The sequence below is a fragment of the Octopus sinensis genome, linkage group LG9 (genome assembly GCF_006345805.1).
Source record: "Octopus sinensis linkage group LG9, ASM634580v1, whole genome shotgun sequence".
Lineage (NCBI taxonomy): Eukaryota > Metazoa > Mollusca > Cephalopoda > Octopoda > Octopodidae > Octopus > Octopus sinensis.
In genome coordinates, this window is record NC_043005.1 from 1,600,152 (window position 1) to 1,621,891 (window position 21,740).

The 21,740-nt window shown below is 39.1% G+C and overlaps 1 long non-coding RNA gene across 1 annotated transcript; it reads left to right on the forward strand.

Moving 5' to 3' along the window:
• The first annotated feature begins 17,263 nt into the window (after positions 1-17,263).
• On the forward strand, positions 17,264-21,455 carry LOC118764753. Its single transcript, XR_005000551.1, has 3 exons — positions 17,264-17,395; positions 18,086-18,088; positions 21,444-21,455. It is a non-coding gene; the product is annotated as an uncharacterized LOC118764753 (long non-coding RNA).
• Positions 21,456-21,740: the final 285 nt, after the last annotated feature.

Consider the following 21,740-nt stretch of genomic DNA (forward strand, 5'->3'; position numbering starts at 1 on the left):
CACAGTCAGACATCACAAGCAAACCACAATGGTTTCATGTGATCCATCTATTAAGCAACCAATTGGCACCGAGCCATTACTTGATTCCATCTTCTAGATTCTTTTAGAAAAGGTCACTTTTGGTGGAAACTGCAAAATGTTGAGGCAGCCGAGTGAGATGTGTCTCCATTCATGCCACACCAGACAGACCATGCGGGCGGGCAGCTCAAGCACATCGTCAAGAATCTCCATCACCAAGAATATAACACAATTATTTCCAGTTATGTTGGACAAGCCCCATGTTGCCATAGCAACACCTTTCTGTAATCCCAGAGCAATATTTCTCTCCCAGTCGGTAATTGTTGCTGTTGTTATCTGTAAAAGACCAACACAGTTTGTCTTTGTGTGTGATAATAAAATCTTCTGTGAAATGTTCACGAGTGTTGTTCAGTTCCTTCTTCAAATGGCTCAACAAACCTATTTCCATTCATCAACTCAGCCAGTCACACCAACAAACAAACCAACAAACATCCTTCCAAGCTCGGTGAAATATCAGTGAAGCACAGAAATCCTTTTAAATCCATTGTTCTGCTCCGCCTCGTAAACGTTTGGCCTCATGTCCAATGTCAGAAGAAACAGTAGAATGACATCACTTGAGAGGTTGTCTGTTCAAACGATGGTCAGATGCTCTTCCGGTTGCCAACCCTCGTCTGTTTCCAAGGAAAGAAATATTTCCTTCATGACTGCTGGACATGTTTTTCGCAGAAGATTAAAAACAAATGACACTGCTTGGATGATGGAGACACTCGTGTACAGCAACAGAGCAATGTCAAGACACACACACACACACATGTATGCATGTGCATACACACACACACACACACACACACACAAGATGAGCTTCTTTCAGGTTCCACCTTCCAAATCTACTCTCAAGGTTTTGGTCAGTCCCGGCCTTTAGTAGAAGACATTTTCTCAAGATGTCACACAGTGGGGCTGAATCTAAAAATGGGAGAGCAAAGGGAACTTTTTAACCCCACAACCGTGCCCCCACCCCACCCCACATATCTATTATTAGTTTATAAAAGAAAAACGAAATTATGGTAAATATGTTTATGGAAACATAAGAGAATATTACCATTTATTTCGCCAATGGATATTAATGGCAAAACAAACTAAAAAAGAAGAGAAAACAGAATCTGAGACAAGGGAGCATCTACATGGTCGTTCAACTTGCTAGAAATAACAGCCAGCTTTATCTCAGGCAAGATCCTACCATCTTAGAAAAGAAGGAACATACAGTAAATCACTCACCCTGTTGTGGTTCACCTATCGCGCCCTCGGTGCTGATTTTTCTGGCTAATTAAGTAATTTATATTGCAGACTCCTTAGTATATCTGGGTTTCTGCAGCCAAGAGGTATTTATATTTTTTAAGTTTTTAATTATTTCACGCCCAAAACTTTATAAATTGATAAATAGAAATGCAATACAATACCACACTGTATAACATTAATTAAAATATATTAAAAGAAAATAGTGTTCTGTAGATGAGAAAACAAAGAATTATACATACTGAATGGAAAACAAAAACTTGGGAGGCGGTGAGTGTGTGGTGTCGTTTGGCATTTGGGTGTGAAATTGTGGATTTATTTCAAGCCCTACGATATCACCCAAACGTTCTGCACCTGTTAAGGTTTTCTTCCTGACACAGAAGAAAAGACCAGCAACTGCCCATCACTATGTTCTTCAACCTCAAAAAAAAAAAAACCCAGAAGACACAGGTACGCCTAAGGGTGTGCAAAGAGCTTATAAAAACTTAAATATATAAAAATAATTAAAAAATATACACAGTACTGTTTATACTTCATGGATTTTCACCTATCTCAGGAAGTTTTGGAATGTAACACCTGTGATAGTTGAGGGATTACTGTATCGGATAATAGGATTGAGAACACAACACCGTACCCGAACAGAAGATGGGATGGTCAAGGCTGGAATATTTTTGATCATAAGTACTGTTCAAGGCTGACAACAATAATGGAAAAAGCCATACAGAGAGTGTATCCCTTATTTTTGCAATGGGAGAGGGGGACTGAGCCTTTTTTTATGTCTCTTACGAACTTTTCAGCAAAAAATGCCAAGGCTAAGATTAAAGGTTTTAAGTGATAATCAGTTTGAAATGATTTTCCAGAAGAAAAATGATTTTTTATGAAGCTTTTGCTGTTGTGGTAATCATTACACAAAACTCGTTTGAAGAGGTTAACTGATAGGAAGTGAGAGAGAAAATGTGACCCTCTACATAAATGGCAATAATATTTGTATATCTCAGGGAGCCACTGGACTAATTGGATGGTTCCATGAATATTTGGCAAACCAGTAGATGCTGTGATGTGGAATATTTCTGATGGTGTCAGGTCTACTTTGGTCATTTTCCATGAAGAACCACGACTGTTTTTGTCTCATACATTGATTTCAGCAACATATTCTTAACTGCGATTAGACAGTCTTTTTTCAATTTTTTCTTTGTTAAAAGGTATTGAAATTACCTGACCAAATTGTATTCATGGAGGTAATTAGTTTTGTTGCAGGTAAACTTAGGAAAAAATATTCATTGTTATAAGCATACCGGATTATTTAATTCGAATGGATTCGGTTTGTTCCAGGAGGATTATCTCATTTAAAGCTGGATAAACCAGGATATTTCTCCATTTACTTATTTTAACATTTCCAGACATTCAGTTCTTAACCATTTCCAGTGAATTTTTTGGTTAATGTTGAAGAATGGAAGGACAAGATTTCCAATTCAGCAACAAGCTCATAGAATCCAAATTAAAATGGCCAATGATAATATAGAAATTTATATATTTATGTTTGTGAGTAAAAGTGTTTTGAGAATTGAAAACAGTTTTTGTTTTGACAATTCGTAACTGACAGACTTGAAGCAAAGGATTTAAAATTTGCCAGGAATCTATTTTTAATTTACTGAAAAGCAGAAAGTATCTGAGAGATGCAAAGACAATACCAGGGAAGTTGCAGCACAGGTTGGTGGTTGTTGACTTGGATAAGAGGAAAGTTAAAAAGTGTGTAAGAAAGGGAACGGTTAAGAGGAGAAAGGTGTGGAAACTGAAGGAAGAAGAAACAAGAGCAAGGTTTGAGGAGAGAGTTGGGGAGTTGGTAAGGGTTGATTCACTGGATTTGTGGAAGTCCTTTAAAGAAGGGGTACTAAAGGTGTGTGACGAAGTGTGTGAAAGGACGAAGGGTGGGAGAGATCGAGGAGCTACGTGATGGTGGAATGAGGAGGTGAGGGATGAGATAGCAAGGAAGAAGGAGGTGCACAAAGCTTTCTGTAATAATAGGAGGGAGCAAATGAAAGCCTGGTATAATAAGATGGAGAATCGTGCAAAGGGGGTGGTTGCGAGATTTATGAGGAAGGAGGCTGAGGAGAGGTTGAGTGGGGTGGATGAGAAGCCAGAAAGGGTGTTTAGGTTTATTAAATCAATGGAAAAAGATGGAAGAGATGTTGAGGGAGGAAGATGCGTGTGGGGGGGGAGTGAGGGAAGGCTGAATTTTAGTGAGAAGAAGGACAGGGGAAGTGTTTGGAAGGAGCATATGGAGGGAATCATGAATGGGATCAGAGGGTGGGAGCTGCTGTGGTGAAGGGGTCAGTGGAGAGGGTTAGTCGGGAAGAAGTAGTGGAGGAAAAGAAAAGAGGAAAGGGCAGCTGGTCCATCAGAAGTAAGTGGAGAGATAGGGATTGTTGTGATGATGGAGCTCTGGCAGGGTGCGCTGGATGGAAGAGGAATGCCAGGGGACTGGGTACCAATTTTCAAGGGGAAGAGGTATGTGATGAGCTGTGGAGCATATAGAGAAGTTATTGGAGCATGAAATGAAGATGGTGGACAGGGTGTTGGAGAGGAGAATTCGGAAAGGGATGGATGTGGATGAGATGCAATTTGGTTTTATGCCAGGGAGGGGGACAATAGATGCAGAGTTCCTTGCAAGGAGATTGCAAGAGGAATACCGAGATGAGGAGGAGGAGTTGTACACGTGCTTTGTTGATCTGGAGAAGGCATTTGATAGGGTTCCTCCTGATGTGGCACCAGCGAATTTCCATTTCTTTCGACCTCTTTCAAATGCTATGTGTGGAGTTTCGTTCAATACTGATGCAGAATTGAGAGCTTGGTTGGATCAATTTTTGGAGTCGAAATCGGGTGATTTCTACCAAGGAGGTATTGAAAATCTTGTTGAACGTTGGGAAGAAGTTGTAAACAACAAGGGTGAATACACTATTGATTAATTAGTTGTTATTTTTTATTAAACCTTTTAAAAAATTAAAATTTTAAAAAATGGCTGGAAGTTAGTTGCCAACCCAAATACATGCATATACTTGTGTATTTGTGTCTGTGTTTGGGACAAGCTAGAGGTAGTGGATAGCTTCCATTATCAAGATGACCAAGTTAGTAGACGAGGTGGATGCTCCGAGAGTGTAGCTGTGAGAATAAGATTAGGCTGGACAAAGTTCAGAGGGCTTCTACCACTGTTGGCAACAAAGGGCCACTCCCTCAGAGTGAAAGGCAGATTTTTTGATGCCTGTGTGTGAATAGCTATGCTACACGGCAGTGAAACATGGGCTGTGACTGTTGAGGACATGTTTAGGATTGAAAGAAAGGAAGTTAGCATGCTTTGCTGGATGTGCATGTTCAACAAAGTGTAAGCATTTTGAGTGAAAAGTTTGGCATAAGAAGCATAAGATGTGGTGTGCAAGAGAGACGACTGCACTGGTATGGTCATGTGATGCATATGGATGAGGACAGCTGTGTGAAAAAGTGTCACACCCTAGCAGTTGAGGGATTGAGGGAATCTGTGGAAGAGGTAGACCCAGAAAAACCTGGGATGAGGTGGTGAAGCATGATCTTTGAACTTCGAGCCTCACAGAGGCAATGACTAGTGACCAAGTCTTTTGGTGATGTGCCATGCTTGAAAGGACCCATCAAGCCAAGTGCACCCATGCTGGTGGCAAATAGAGAACAGTTTTTGAGCGTTGGGCTTCATGGGGGCAATGAACAAGACCTTTGGCCTTATATTGTGCTTGAGAGGAAGACCCCATCAAGCTGAGTAAAATTGCAGTTATGGCAGATACCAGTGTCATGCAAACTGGCACCTGTGCCAGTGGTGCATAAAAGTACCCTAGTGTCAGGCAAATGGCACGTAAAAGCACCAATTACACTCTCAGAGTGGTTGGCATTAGGAAGGGCATCCAGATGTAGAAAACCATGCCAAATCAGACTGGAGTCTAGTGCAGCCTTCCAGCATTCCAGCCTGGTCAAACTGTCCAACCCATGCCAGCATGGGCAATGGACATTAAACAATAATGATGATGATGATGTACAAGGTGTTTTATTCTACAAGTTTTGAGAGTTTTTCAGGGGAGACATTTATTAATATAAAAAACTTTAGCTTCCTTCAAACTAAGATCTTCCGAATCCAATCCCCTTTTAGCATTCCAACCACTTTGTGAAGGTCCCATGGAAGTGCTGCAAAGAGAAGGGGTTCAGGACCCTTGTCACAACCTCCTTCATCTTCTCAATGTCTTCAAAATGACTGCCCTTTCATATTCTCCTTCAGTTTGGGGGAACAACCAAAAGCCAGAGGGAGCAAGAGAGGGTGAGACAGTTTTGATTCCTCTCACTGTCAAGAAGTTGGTCCCCAGGATAGAATAGTGGACTGGTGCAGGTACTACTGATCCAAGTGGAAGCGATCTGGTCCTTTGCAATGAAATTTCTTCCTGAATTCCCTCAAAACTTTCACAAAGTATTCTTTGTTGACTGTATGGCCAGATGTAACACAAAGACAATCAAGAACAAAAAAAAAGCCCCAGCACTAATTGCAAAGGTAATTAGCTTATATAATATTGGTATTGTTGCTCTAAGTGAAACCAGGCTTGCAGACACTGGTGAATTAGAAGTTAGAAGTGGCTTGACATTTTTTGGAGTAGAAAACCAGATGAACCAAGAATTCCTCATTTGTCATTAAATTGTCTCTACTTTGCAAGTTGCCATCCATCCCTCAAATTGTCTCATGGCATTTTACATACTCATTGGTGATTCCTCATCTATGCACATTACCTGCATGTGTGCCTACATTATCAGCATCCAAACAAGAACGTAACATTTTACTATTCTAAATTGCAGACAGTTGTCAGTAAAGTTCTGTATCATGACAGTGTCATATTGATGGGTGGAGGCGCAATGACCCAGTGGTTAGGGCAGCGGACTCGCGGTTTCGATTCCCAGACCGGGTATTGTGAGTGTTTATTGAGCGAAAACACCTAAAGCTCCACGAGGCTCCGGCAGGGATGGTGGTGATCCCTGCTGTACTCTTTCACCACAACTTTCTCTCACTCTTACTTCCTGTTTCTGTTGTACTTGTATTTCAAAGGGCTGGTCTTGTCACTCTCTGTGTCACGCTGAATATCCCCGAGAATTACGTTAAGGGTACACGTGTCTGTGGAGTGCTCAGCCACTTACACGTTAATTTCACGAGCAGGCTGTTCCGTTGATCGGATCAACCGGAACCCTCGTCGTAACCGACAGAGTGCTTCCATCCATATTGATGGGGAATCTTAATGCCAGAAAAAGGTAATAAGCACACTGAGTGGTCAAATTTATAGAAACATACAGAGCGGGTGGGGGGGGGGAAGGTGAACGAGAGCTGTTTATGACTCTCTCTCTTTTTGTCAACAGTTCGGTCTAACAATCACAATCATGGTATTTCACCAGGCAGGTACATATAAAACCATCTGGAAGCATCCCTGATCTGGTAACTGACACATGCTTGATTATATCATCACTAAGAGTAAAGACTGTTGTGATTTCAGATTGACCAGAGCTCAGAAAACACTGCTCGCAATAAGACATTTGTTAAACCATATACAAAATGGCCACTGAAATGCAGCATACTTCAGAGAATAAGTGTGTCTTCTTTAAAAAAGCCAGAAATGACAAAAAATTTCGAAATGCATCTAAATTCAAAGCTTGAGAACATAGCAATGATCATGAAGTTTTGCTGTATAATATTCACCACAGCATCAAATCCTCTGCTGAAAAAGTTCTGAGATTCATCAAATGCAAACATCAAGATTGGTTCGATGAGAATGATTCACAAATCAAATCTCTCCTAGATACTATGTACAAAAGACACAAGGCATGGATCTCAATCAAAAACTCACCATTCCTCAGATCCTCTAAGAAACTACTCTGAAAACTCCTCTAAGAAAACTACTCTGAAAAAAATTGAACAAGATGAAAAATTCTTGGTAAACAAATAAAACCCAAGAACTGGAAATGGATGCTAACTCTTACAACTTGAGAGCATTGTATGACAATCTGAAAGGTGTTTTTGGTCCCCCCCAAAAAAGGGTGGTAGCGAAGATGAGATTCTGAAAAAATGGACTGAACACTTTAAATCTGTATTAAATCAAGAATCCATCACTGATCGTGAAGTAATCAATGAAATGCTTAAGTAGCCTATAATTGCAGAACTTGTGGAAGATCCTTCCTTGGAAGAAATATGTATGGCTATTAAAAACTTTCCAATGCTAAAGCTCCGGATCAAGACGGTATTCCCAAAGAAGTGTACGAGCATGGAGGTAGACAACCTGTAAGCAAGCAAATTGATTTGTGAAATTTAATCTGTGAAACTGGATCTGTTTCCCAACAGTTCAAAGATGCATTTGTACAAGAACAAGGGGAAGAAGAGTTGAAAACAGGGGAATAAGCTTGTTGTGTATAGCTGGAAAGATTCTTTCGAGGGTGGTCCTTAACCGTATCAATAAGCATGTAATAAACAGCATATATCCTGAATCCCAATGTGAATTTGGGGCTGGGAGCGTCACAAGTGACATGATTTTTGCTCTTTGGCAAGTTCAAGAGAAATCAGGTAAGCAAAATACTGACTTGTACCTGGTCTCTGTCGACTTGACCAAAGCCTTTGATGCAGTAAATTGTGAGGTACTCTGGAAAATTTTGTCAAAAGTTGGTCTTCTTGATCAAATGATAAGGCTAATAGTGTCCCTGTATAAAGAAATGATGGCAGCAGTGATTTCAAGTAGTCAGAGTTCAAAGGGATTTTCTGTTGCCACTGAAACCAAACAGGGATGTGTTTTAGCTTCTGTACTTTTTGCCATATTCTTCACAATGGTGTTCCAACATACTTTTATGGATTACCACAAAAATTTCAGTTTCCCACAGAAGTAGGTCTTCTCAGCCTAAATGAGGAATACTTCAGGTCGAAGGAAAAGAACAAGGAAGAAATTTCATGTGATGTTCTGCTGGCTGATGATTGTGCTTCAGTTTCTCATACATTTGAGGGAATTCATGAAACAGTCAAGAGGTTTGCTGTGGCAGCTTATACATTCGACTATCGGCATTAAAGAAACTGAAGTTTTATTCTGGCCAAGGCCTGGGGCAGGACATACTCAAGACTCGAAAGTGACGATACACATGCTGCCTTCACACAGACACACACACACACACACACGTGCACACAGACACAGATACAGACACACATGCACATACAAACACATGCACACACACATGCACATACAAACACATGCACACACACATGCACACAAGTGCATTATACTCACACACACACATACGCACATACACATATACATAAACACATGCACACACACACACACCCATACATACGCACATGCATGCATACATACATACACACACATACACACATACACACATGCACATATACATACATACACACACACATACACGCATGCACACATACATACATACACACACACACATACATACATACACACACACACACTTCCACACATACACACATACATACATACACACATACACACACATACATACATACACACATACACATACACATATACACACACATACTTACATACACTCATACGGACATACATACACACAGACATACACACATACACACTTACACATACATACATACACACACACATACCTACACACACACTCGCATGCACGTGCACACACATGCATGCGCGCACGCAGACATACATGCATGCCTGTGGGGTCTGGCTTTATCTCGGGCGTACGTCTGGGCGAGTGCGTTGTGCCTGGGGATTCTCATGCGCCCGTCACCGCAAGAGTCTTTTCCATCATTCTTTCAGTTGCGAAGTGTGTCCTTGCATGCATATATATACACACATATAAACATATAAACACACATATAAACACACATATAATACCCCTACATTTTGTACACACACGCACATACATACATACATACATTCACTCCCACGCATGTACACACACACATTTACATATATATATACAATACACGCACACAGACTTACACACATACAAACACACACGAATTCACATACACACCGACACATATACATACACACAACATATACCTCCACGCACACGCACACATACACATACGTACACACATATAAGCACAGACACACACATACACACACCAAAACATGCGCACACATACGCACGCACACGCGCAAAAACAAACTCAACGCACATACATACACACGCACACGCACACAAATGAACCCACACACACTTCCCATACGGCACACAACCATACATACACACACACATACATACATGCACACAATTATACATATACGCACATACAAGCACACACACACACACACGCACACATACACTTAGTTAAGCACAGTTACTCGCTATACACACAAAAAAATGCACACGTACACACACACATACTACAACAAAACACACACACGAGACATATACACGCACACACACATACCTCCCTGTTTCTGACCTGCCTTCCTGACTCACTAGGGTACCCCCACACCTCTCCTTTAATTCTACTGCTGCTTGCCACTAGCCATTGTCCACCATACACACACATACACACACACGCACACACTCTCACACACACCCATGTCATCTCGCACACCTTTTTTTACCATTCCTTCTTTGATTCAGCTCTCTTGTTTTTAAAAACATTTTCCTCTTTTTTTACCACTTCCGTCTTTTCAGTATGTGACCTCGTGAAGACCACTTGCAATTTTTTTCTTCTGTCCTCCCACCTCGGGATCTTTCTTTCTCCTATGTTTCCGACGAAGAGCTCCGCTCGAAACGTCATACCCTCCTTCTTCCCTTCTTTCCTGAGTGTCCAATAATACTTTATTTGTTCCACATCCTCACGTTGTTGTCTTTTTGTTTTCTTGTTTGGATTAACTTTATATATATATATATATATATATTCAATGAGTACATAGGGATAAATTATCCAGGTGGGTACCATACAAGCACCCAGTTATAATCCTCATTCAGATTAACCATATAGTAAGGATTATCTTGGGTTACATAGGGTGAGTAATCCTTCGGTTTGCTTCACAGTATTAGGAATATTTTCGGTAAATCCAAGACGATTACAATGAATACAGAGAATGCTGCATCTGCATATCTTTATTACAGCATAACTGGCTTAGATATGACCGGCACGTGTTTCTGTTGCACACAGAATTAGCAGTTGCATCTGCATCCAGTGATTTTGATTATGTACCTTTCTTCCAATCATCTCTATGGACAAACCTTGAATGAAGGTGGAAACGCATGTAGCAATGCCTTAAAATATTTATAAATTCCATCCAAATATTATTATTATTATTATCATTATTATTATCATTAATATTATTATTATTATTACTTTTTTTTTTCTTCTTTCAAATTTGCTTCCATTTCTTGCCGAGTGTCTTCCCGACTCCTAGGGCAAAGAAACTCATAGTATACATTGGTAGGCCATTAAACCAAACTCAGTAGTTCGTTAATTTTTTTTTTTTTTTTTTTTTTAAAGTTAAATTAAAATACATGAGCAGCAACAGTTCTCACATCGACAATTCTCTTCTCAATACATGTGATATCGACAATGCTCTTCTCAATGCGTGTGATTTATTATTATTATTATTATTATCATTATTATTATCATTAATATTATTATTATTATTATCATTATTATTATTATCATTATTATTATTATTATCATCATCACTATATTTATCCTACAGTATATCTGCACACCTCAGTACGGTCCCAAAAAACAGGTATCACCAGTTGGCATCATTAGGCTGTGGCTGGCATGGTAGGATAGGAGCTTTTATATGCATATTCGAAACATTTTTAACCATAAATAAACTTAAAGGCATACTGGCATATCGTGGCTCTTCTAAATGGAGACCTTACCTATCATTGTGGTTTTGTGGTATGAAGCTAAACAGGCCTTGCTGTCCATTTAAGAAAACACACAGTAAATGACCCTCAAGCACTCGAGCAAACTGAGTCCTCAGCTAGTTCCCCTTGTCAAAAGTTTTGCAAGACATCAGCAGGCCTCAAGAGACACATTCATGTCCACAGAACATGATTCCCGCTTTATTTTACTGAACCCTCATTTGACATTCATAATGAGAGAATCCATCATATCTATATATACATATATATATATATATTTATTATATAGAAGGAGCTTCTACAGGACTAGAACTGTTTCATTCAAGAGAAATCTTCAAGATTTCTCTTGAATGAAACAGTTCTAGTCCTGTAGAAGCTCCTTCTATATAATAAATTAATTTTACTCTGCTATGTATTGAGTACCTTATTTACTGTGGTTAACCCCGAATCAACCCGGGACCTACACATACATATATATATATATATAATATATATATATATATATATATTATATATATATATATATATATATATATATATATATATATATGTGTGTGTGTGTGTGTGTGTGTGTGTATATTATGTGTGTATATATTATATATATATATATATATATATATATATATATATATATATACACATATATATATATACATACATACACACACACATATATTGATAAAAATGGTAAGACACCAAAAGAATGAAAGAGACCTCAATATTATGTAAATAGAGGAATATATCTGTAAATGTAATATGTGACAATTATTCGGTAGCCATGTTAAAACTCTGAGTTTCAGATGCTGAGGTGGAAATCCACCTCATTTTCATAGCATTTTTTCTAATGGCCAGATAACTGAAAAGATGGCGGCGTGGATTTCCACCTTGGTGTCTGAAACTCAGAGGCTACCGAATAATTGTCACATATTACACACATATAGTTACATTATTAGTGTAAATACACAGAGAAAGGCATTAATGATTCAGACAAAATGCTGGGCAGCATTTCTTTTGGTACTTTACATTCTGAGTTCAAATCCCACAAATGCCCCTGATGTCAACTTTGTCTTTTATCTTTACGGGGTCAATAAAATAAAGTACTGGCCTGATGCCAAAATTTGAAACCATCGTAATTATCATTATCATCATTATTATTATCATTGTAAAAACATACAAACACACACAAACACACGTAGTGTAAGTTATTCTTTTGAAGTGTTAATTAAAAAAAAAACATTATGGACAGACAAAATTTGCTAAACATCATTTGGTCTGATTGTCAAAACTCTGCTATGGATAATAGACATCAAAGTCATTGTATCCAATAATAATAGAGGGATATGTAGGTAATTAAACAGATTTAATCAGCTGATTTAAACAGTTGAATTGAAGTTGAATCTTAATGAATGAAATATTGTAAATTGCAGTTTAAATTACTAACTTCAATTTGATGGAGGCATATTAATGAATGTATATGAGGCTGAGTAAAAAGTAAGCAACGTTTTGAAACATAGAATTCATCAAAATATATTTGAACAATGTGGAAATTTTATTCCACAAAGTAAGTACAATTAGAATCAACACATTCTTGCCAACGAGTTACAAGTTTACATTATTTACAGTATTTACATTCAACGGATATTTGTCCTCATCTTGTTTGTTGTTAACACAACGTTTCGGCTGATATACCCTCCAGCCTTCGTCAGGTGTCTTGGGGAAATTTCGAACCTGGGTTCTCATTCCGAAGGTATTTTTCGATGTTATTATTATTGTTATGTTGCCAGAGCCGCTAACTGGCTTCCATGCCGGTGGCACGTAAAAAGCACCATTCGAGCGTGATCGTTATGTGGATGAAGCCTTTTTTTAGCTGGGGTGCCGGTATTTTTCCTTTCCTTACCCACTGTCTTTGGCACTTGACATTTTTATTTTTATAGAGAACCCATTTCTCATCACCAGTCCAAAAAAGGTTAATTCGTGAGATGTGATGGCAAAGAAGAGCACACATTCACTCTCTATGCACGATTAGGCTCAGAAAGTTTGTGAGGAACCCATTGACCCAATTTGCTGACTTTTCCGGTGGTATGCAGGTGTCAAAGAATGGTTGAATGACCAAATCCAAGCTTCTCTGATAATTTCTCAACAGTTACAATGGGATTTTGTTCCACCAGGATTTGCAGGATGTCCTTGTTGAGCTGTACAGATCTTCCAGGACAAGCCTTGTCTTCTAGGCTGTAGTTTCCGGCTCAGAATTTCTGGAACCACCATTGACACTGGCTTACACTTATTGCCTGATCCCCATATACTGTATTAACATTCCTTGCACTTTCTGTTTTGTTGTTACCTTTATTGAACTCATAAAGCAAAATATGCCAAATGTGCTCCATTATAGCCTTGGAAAGATAACTGTTAAAGTCAAACTGCACTCTTCAAAACTTGCACTAAGAATAAGGCCAAAGTGAAATTACTACCTGCTTTTATAGCAAGTTGACTTTTAGTTCATGCAATTAAAATTATTTATGGGCTGATCCAGTATATATATACATACACACATATAAAATACATCAGTGGTAGCACCATTTGTGTCCAGGTGTGGCTCATCTGGAGCCTCCATGATGCTTATACCTGACATGGTTCAGGAGGCCAAGTCAGGAATGGAACAGCCACAAGCATTAGTCACATGACAGAATGGGTGGTCATCTTGGCTGGAGTTTCCAGGCCTTGTGTTGCTTTCATTTTACTTCTTCAGTGTTTCTCCTGGAACCATCAAAATGAATTGCAGTTCACCAGGATGGAATGTTGGTAACTTGTGATTCCAGCTTGAAGCCCTGCAGTTCAGTAGCCTTTGCTTGTCACCAAACGTTCTGATTTCTTCTCAGGCATCTTTGGCTCAGCTGCATTTCTTGCATGAGGAATTCTTTGTTGCTTCTCGTTAGGTGGTTTTCACAAGCAAGCTGTTCTTTTCTTATTGATCAGATATTCGATCTCTTTGTTGTTTCCAGTGAACCAGTCTTGGTTCTGGTACTCTGAGTAGCAGACGACCTCATTTGCAGCAGATGTCATTGTGTCACACAGAATATCACAGTCATTTGGTGTAGGATTCCCATTCCGCCTTTCCCTCAAATGTTGGTTCCCTGCTCCTTGGAAGAACTGGGATGTTTCTGGGTGCTTTTGTAACAATCATATCTTGGTTTGTGCTTTTGAGTATTTTGGGATACCAAGGTGATGGACAGATGAAGTTGAGACGTGGGAGCACAAATTGGTGATTGGTCTAGCAATCACCGGTGCCTGGTAAGGATCTGGTGATCCTCACATCCTTCTTGTTTCGGGTCCTTGTTAATACTGGCCTAATAGGCTACCTAATGTATAAAGAATATATGCATTATTATACTGTTTCAGTCATTGGATTGAGACCATGCTGCAGCATGGCATTAAAGATCAACCAAAATATTTATTTCAGTTTGGTGCATTATTTTTATATCAAAATTACTTGCTTTTGAGGAGAAGCTGTCATCAAAAGTAATAAAATTTGGATGGACGCTTGTAAATAAACACACACACACACACACGTGCACACATCGTCCTATCCAGTCATCTAAAAAAATAAAATGAAACAAAAGAAGAAAGACAAAGCAGGGAAGAGAGAGGATTGTTTAGTGTTGTTAGAGACAAGAGAAACTCTTTGGGGGTCAAGAAACAGAGGGAAATGACGTAAGAGCAAAGAAGAACCCATAACCTTTTGCATGGTTTGTGTCAGCGAAATTTCATTGGGAAGGTGTTGGTCAAATTAAGGGTGGTGCGCTGTGGGATTGAACCAGACTTTGTGGAGAGGAAACAAACTTTTTAATTATGCATTTATGCCTATGTATGTATGTATGTATGTATGTATGTATGTATGTATGTATGTATGTGTGTATGTATGTATGTATGTATGTATGTATGTGTGTATGTATGTATGTATGTGTGTGTATGTATGTATGTGTGTATGTATGTGTGTATGTATGTATGTATGTGTGTATGTATGTATGTATGTGTGTATGTATGTGTGTATGTATGTATGTATGTATGTGTGTATGTATGTATGTATGTATGTGTGTATGTATGTATGTGTGTATGTATGTATGTATGTATGTGTGTATGTATGTATGTATGTATGTGTGTATGTATGTATGTATGTATGTATGTGTATTCATGCATACATGCATGTATCATCATCCTCATCATCGTTTAATGTCCGTTTTCCATGCTGGCATGGGTTGGACGCTTTGACTGAGGGCTGGCAAACCAAATGGCTGCACCAGACTCCAGTCTGATCTGGCAGAGTTTCTACAGCTGGATGCCCTTCCTAATGCCAACCACTCCAAGAGTGTAGTGGGTGCTTTTATGTGCCACTGGCACAAGGGCCAATCCAGTGGCACTAGCAACGACCTCACTAATATTTTTTCACATGCCACCAGTACAAGTGCTATTAAGGTGACGCAGGTAATGATCACGCTCAAATGGTGTTTTTAATGTGCCACCGGCATGGAGGCCAGCTTGTTGCTCTGGCAATGATCTCACTTGTATGGTACTCTTAGCGCTCCACTAGCACGGATGCCAGTCATTGAATTTGATTTTGATTTCACTTGCCTCAACAGGTCTTCGCAAGCAGAGTTTAGTGTCCAATGAAGGAAATGCATGCATAAGTGGACTGGTTACCCTCCTGGAATAGGCCACAAGGTTATGATCTCGTGCTTGCCAAGTCTTCTCAAGCACAGCATATTTCTAGAGGTCCCAGTCACTAGTCATTGCCTCGGTGAGGCCCAAATACTGAAGACTGTTGTATAATGGTCAGTAGAGTTGGGTGTAGTGGTATGGCATGACAGTGAATATTTGTTGCATTTTTGTGTTGCAGGTGGCTAGGACTATGATATAGAGCTCTTTCAGGAGACTATAGTAGAAGCAGACATGGTGTACTCAGCCAATGCATATCAGTCTCAACTGTACAAATATTTCTGAGTGGTTGACAAGCTGGACTAATAAAACATACTACTTAGGTAAATTGGCTGTGCATGTGGAATTTGAGTTAATCCAACTCAGAAGGGACAACTTAAGATGAGACATGACTTTCGAATAGCAGAATATATTTTGCCGTGTTGGCTTGAATTAGTGTCTATTTCATCTTTATCATTGGTTTATCATTCACTTTTTCATGCTTGCATGGGTTAGACAGCTTATAGAGATAGATTTTCTACAGCCGGATAGCTTTCCTGTTATCAATCCTTACCAGTTTCCAAGCAAGGTAATATTTCTCTTGGCCAGTCATGTTTTTTTGCAGAACATTGGAAATGACTGACAAACAATATCAAGACAAGTGGACAGACACACACACAATGATGGGCATCTTTCAGTTTCCATCTACCAAATCCACTCACAAGCCTTGAACTACAGCAGAAGACAGTTGCCCAAGGTGACACACAGCACCCCCTGTGCTTCAGGTTTGAAACAAGTTTGCAACCTTATACAAACAATATGCAAGCAGTTAGAAAACATCTTGTCTGACTAAAGTGTATGGTTTTTACATTCAAATGTCATGCATAATTGCATAATAAATTGCTGAGATCATAAATGAACATTTAAATTTTAGCTCAGGTGTGCAATTAAGACAAGGGGGAAATGATTCTACAAATAAATACCACTGCTATGGTTGGGGAAGAGAAACTAAAATTTACACCCTGCCCCCACATCACAATCATATAGGCAAATGCCAACATCCATTATCTACATCACAATCATATAGGCAAATGCCAACATCCATTATCTACATAAAAAAACTAAACTCCAAAGAGAGATCCCTACACTGACACAATTAAAACTAACAAAATCTATCTCAAATCACAGCCTACTGATTTAAAGGGAAGAGGACATCAGATAGAAGTAAAAAAAAAAGTGGCATCTTTGATCATAGTGTTGTTCAATAAGAGGAATTCTTGGGGGCTAAACAATAAACAAATTAATAAATAAAACAATATCTAAACTTACTTTTACTCCATCAGTTGAATGTAAATGATCTTTCAGCTGTTTGGCAGCATTGAGATGCCGGTCTCTATCACTCTCCTTGAGCAGACGTCGCATCACCTGGGAGAGTCGAGAGTCACCTGTAAAACTTTTCATAGAGTCTTCTTGCAGTTTCCTCTCATTTCTTGTCAATAGAGAAAGAGCTGGTTTTTAACCTACATCCAAGACTCCTTAAATGGATATTATCAGCCTCGTGTATACAAACTCGGTCAAGAGATGCACTTCAACACTTGATGGTTAAAAGATGTTGCTGAAAGGATATGATATGACATTCAAAGGCATTTTGAATCGATGCTAAGCCTCTGCCACTTTGCTTTCGTTTTAGGTAGAGGCGGTCTACGTCACTGTTTATGTGGAAATTATGCGTGCTTGTTAGTATTTTCCGGGTTTTCACATCAACGGCTCGGATTTCATCAGGTGTCCAATCAAGTAGACCAAATGTACTGGCACAGTATGCACACTGTGGGCTACTGTTTTATTGAATGCAGAGAGTTCTGAGGTCGAAATTTTCTTTATTCGGTTGTAATACTCATCAGTGACACGTATTTTGTTACAGGTGCCATTGTAAGATATGTTTTCATCCACCCCCAGATACCTGTAACATTCCTCGTCAGATACCGAGAAAACAGTCAAATCGTTGATGGAGATGTTATTAGTCTGGTTTACCGTTTTCTCCATTTTCACAACCATATAACATCATTTATCCCGACCAAACTCCAACCCTACATCCTTTGAAAATGTTGTAACTAGGTCAAGGCTCTTTTTCATCTCATGCATATTCTTTGCATAAAGTTTTAAGTCAACCAAAAAGAAGCAGTGCGTCCTTTTGGTATATTTGTTTCCTTGTGAATCAGTGAGATATCCTTCAGACTTCCTTAACATGAATGACAAGGGGTTTACAGAAAGTATAAACAACATTACAGAGAGGCTGTCTCCTTGGAATATGCCTTTGCTATATTGTATACTATTGGTGATAATACAGTCACTCCTTGTGCTTCAAGATAGTGGTCCACGATGAAGTCAGGTCAGCTATGGCTTTGACTATGATCACTGGAACTTTAGCAAGACGAAGGGCTTCTAGCATCCATGAGTGGGGAACAGAGTCAAAGGCTTTCTTGCAGTCTTGCCACATTGAAACTTGGTTCCTTCTGTGCTCTCGTACCTCTGACATCACAGTTTTGTTGATTAACAATTGCTCGGCACATCCCCAAGCTCCCTTCTTCCCAGCAGCTTGTTCTGCTGTGATAATGTTATTGGTTTCACAATTGTACTGGAGGAAGAGCTTTAAACATGCTGTATGTATCTTATATATTAAGTTCTGGCATGCAGTTGGCCGGTAGATTTTTGCCATGTGGGTAGTTTTGCATTTGAGGATCAATTTCGTCTCTGCCAGAGCTAACCAGTGTGGTATGCTACAGTTCCCATTGAGAGCTTGCTGGTACAGATCGATAAGATAGGGTCGGTAGAATGTTAGTTTCTCGAACCAATATCCAATAATCAAGTCTCTTCCAGGTGGTTTTCCATCTTGAAGGTTTTGAATCACAGTTGCAAGGGTATCACCATCGATGCTTGGGTGTAACACAGGAGTAATAACTTCTTTGGATTTCTTCCAGACGCAGAGCATCTTGGTTAAACTCCTTCTCTTCACTCTAGATTTTCCTCCAGAAGAAGTCTATGTCTTCTTGTGAAGGAGCTTCTGTGATGTTCACTGCCCCCCCCCCTCATATACTGCTTCCAGGTTATGGTTGAATTTTTTGCTCATTGTTCTTCTCTCGGTTATTCTCTGCTGATGTCGGGGTTTCTCACCGACAGCTTTTAGCTCCTGCTTGAGAGTAATCAGTTTGCAAGTGAGTGTCCTCTTTTTGCTGTCTCCAGACACCATTTCCATCTCCTTCTTTACTCTCTGTCGGTCGGACGTTTAGTGATTTGCTTGTTTGCATGCAATAAGCATCATTTCTGATGGTCTTCCATAAACCATTTATCTTTTTCTCCGTCTTCAGAACCCATGATGGTGTTTTCTTTGTTGTTTTGTTCTCGTTTACCTTTTTAATGCAAAGCTCTACATGAATATAAACAGTATAGAGCAGATAGACAGGAGTTAATCTGCCAGAATGTGGGTTCACCACTCTGTTGTGAATACTCATCACCAATTCCGTTAACAGCTTTTTATACCGTATCTGGTGGGTTTGTTTTTTACTTACTTTGGTAGAGAATACTCTCTCCTCGAAGGAGTCCTTCAAAGCCAAAGTTATTTTTTCTCGGAAAATTTCAGTAAGGACATATTTCACCGGCATATAATCTTGACTACTACTACTACTACTACTACTACAATAATCGTTGTGGTTGTGCCTGCTATTTACCCTAATCTTAGTTGGGGGGACAGTGGTCAGTTACTTGAGCCAGTAATGTAGTTTGGCTGGCTGGCATTATGGAATCTACTGGAATGTCGATAACTGCGAAACCACGTGGTGATCTTATGTCAGCCACGTTTACGTTTTTGTTTATAGAGTTGGGAACGAGATTAATTTTCGATTTTTTAATAAAGTTACAGTTAGTTACAAACCTTCTTTCAATGTTCTACAAATGCTGCTTCTTGGCGTAGTTGCTTCGCAGTAAAATGGTTTAATTCTGGATGAAGATCGTCCCAATATGATTTCTATCTTTCATACAGCCAACAGAGGGGTTTTGTTTCGCCTTTTCGCAGCAGTTAAATAGATCGTTATTCAATTCATAATTCCAAAAGAAACGAGTTTTGTAGTTACGGTTTCGGCGATCTTAGGTTTGTAGTAGCACGTTTTCATCGATGATTTCTGTAAAAAACTATTATTTTTTTACATATGGGCTTGCGGGAACATTTCAAGTAATGAGAGCGAAAGAGACTAAGAGGAAGCGATTTTATGACAAGGGAATTTCTTTAGAAGTTACCGAAGCATTGATGTACATGTGTGTGTGTGTGTGCGCGCGCGTGTGTGTGTGTGTTTGATGGAGTGTGGGAGACAGACAGTATGTTGTGTAAGTGAAGTGCTTCTGTTAGTGTGTGTGAAGAGACAGAGAGAGTAATGTGTGAAAGAGAGAGATAACTGAAATTTTTTACTCGGTATGTGTATATGTATGTATGCATGTATGTGTGTGTGTGTGTAAGTATGTGTGTGTGTATGTATGTATGTATGTGTGTATGTCTGAATGTATGTGTGTGTGTAAGTATGTATGTGTGTATGTATGTATGTATGGCCGATTCAGTGTAATTATTTACTCGGTGTATGTGTATATGTATGTCTGAATGTATGTGTGTGTGTGTATGTGTGTATGTATGTATGTATGGCCGATTCAGTGTAATTATTTACACGGTGTATGTGTATATGTATGTCTGAATGTATGTGTGTGTGTGTGTATGTGTGTATGTATGTATGTATGGCCGATTCAGTGTACACTGAATCGGCCATACATACATACATACATACATACATACATACATACATACATACATACACACATACACACATACACACACACATACTTACACACACACACATACATAGATACATACACACACACATACATGCAGACATACATATACACATACACCGAGTAAATAATTACACTGAATCGACCATACATACATACATACACACACACATACATAGATACATACACACATACATAGATACATACACACATACATACACACACACATACTTACACACACACACACACACATACATGCATACATATACACACACCGAGTAAAAAATTTCAGTTATCTCTCTCTTTCACACATTACTCTCTCTGTCTCTTCACACACACTAACAGAAGCACTTCACTTACACAACATACTGTCTGTCTCCCACACTCCATCAAACACACACACACACGCGCGCGCACACACACACACACATGTACATCAATGCTTCTGTAACTTCAAAAGAAATTCCCTCGTCATAAAATCGCTTCCTCTTAGTCTCTTTCGCTCTCATTACTTCAAATGTTCCCGCAAGCCCATATGTAAAAAAATAAAAGATTTTACGGAAATCATCGACGGAAACGTGCTACTACAAACGAAAGATCGCCACGGTTTCTTCTATAACTACAGCTAGAAAGAATTTGTTTACCTGTTCAGCTGTTTTTGTTCCGTTCTTCGATTGTGTTGTTGATGTGTCCAGCCCTGTTGTTTGTAGTAACTTTTATGTGTGTATGTATGTATGTATGTATGTGTGTATATGTATGTATGTGTGTATGTGTGTGTATGTATGTGTGTATGTGTGTATGTATGTATGTATGTATGTATGTATGTATGTATGTATGTATGTATGTATGTATGTATGTATGTGTGTATGTATGTATGTATGTGTATATGTATGTATGTGTGTATGCATGTATGTGTGTATGTGTGTGTATATGTATGCATGTATGTATGTATGTATGTATGTATGTATGTATGTATGTATGTATGTATGTGTGTGTATGTATGTATG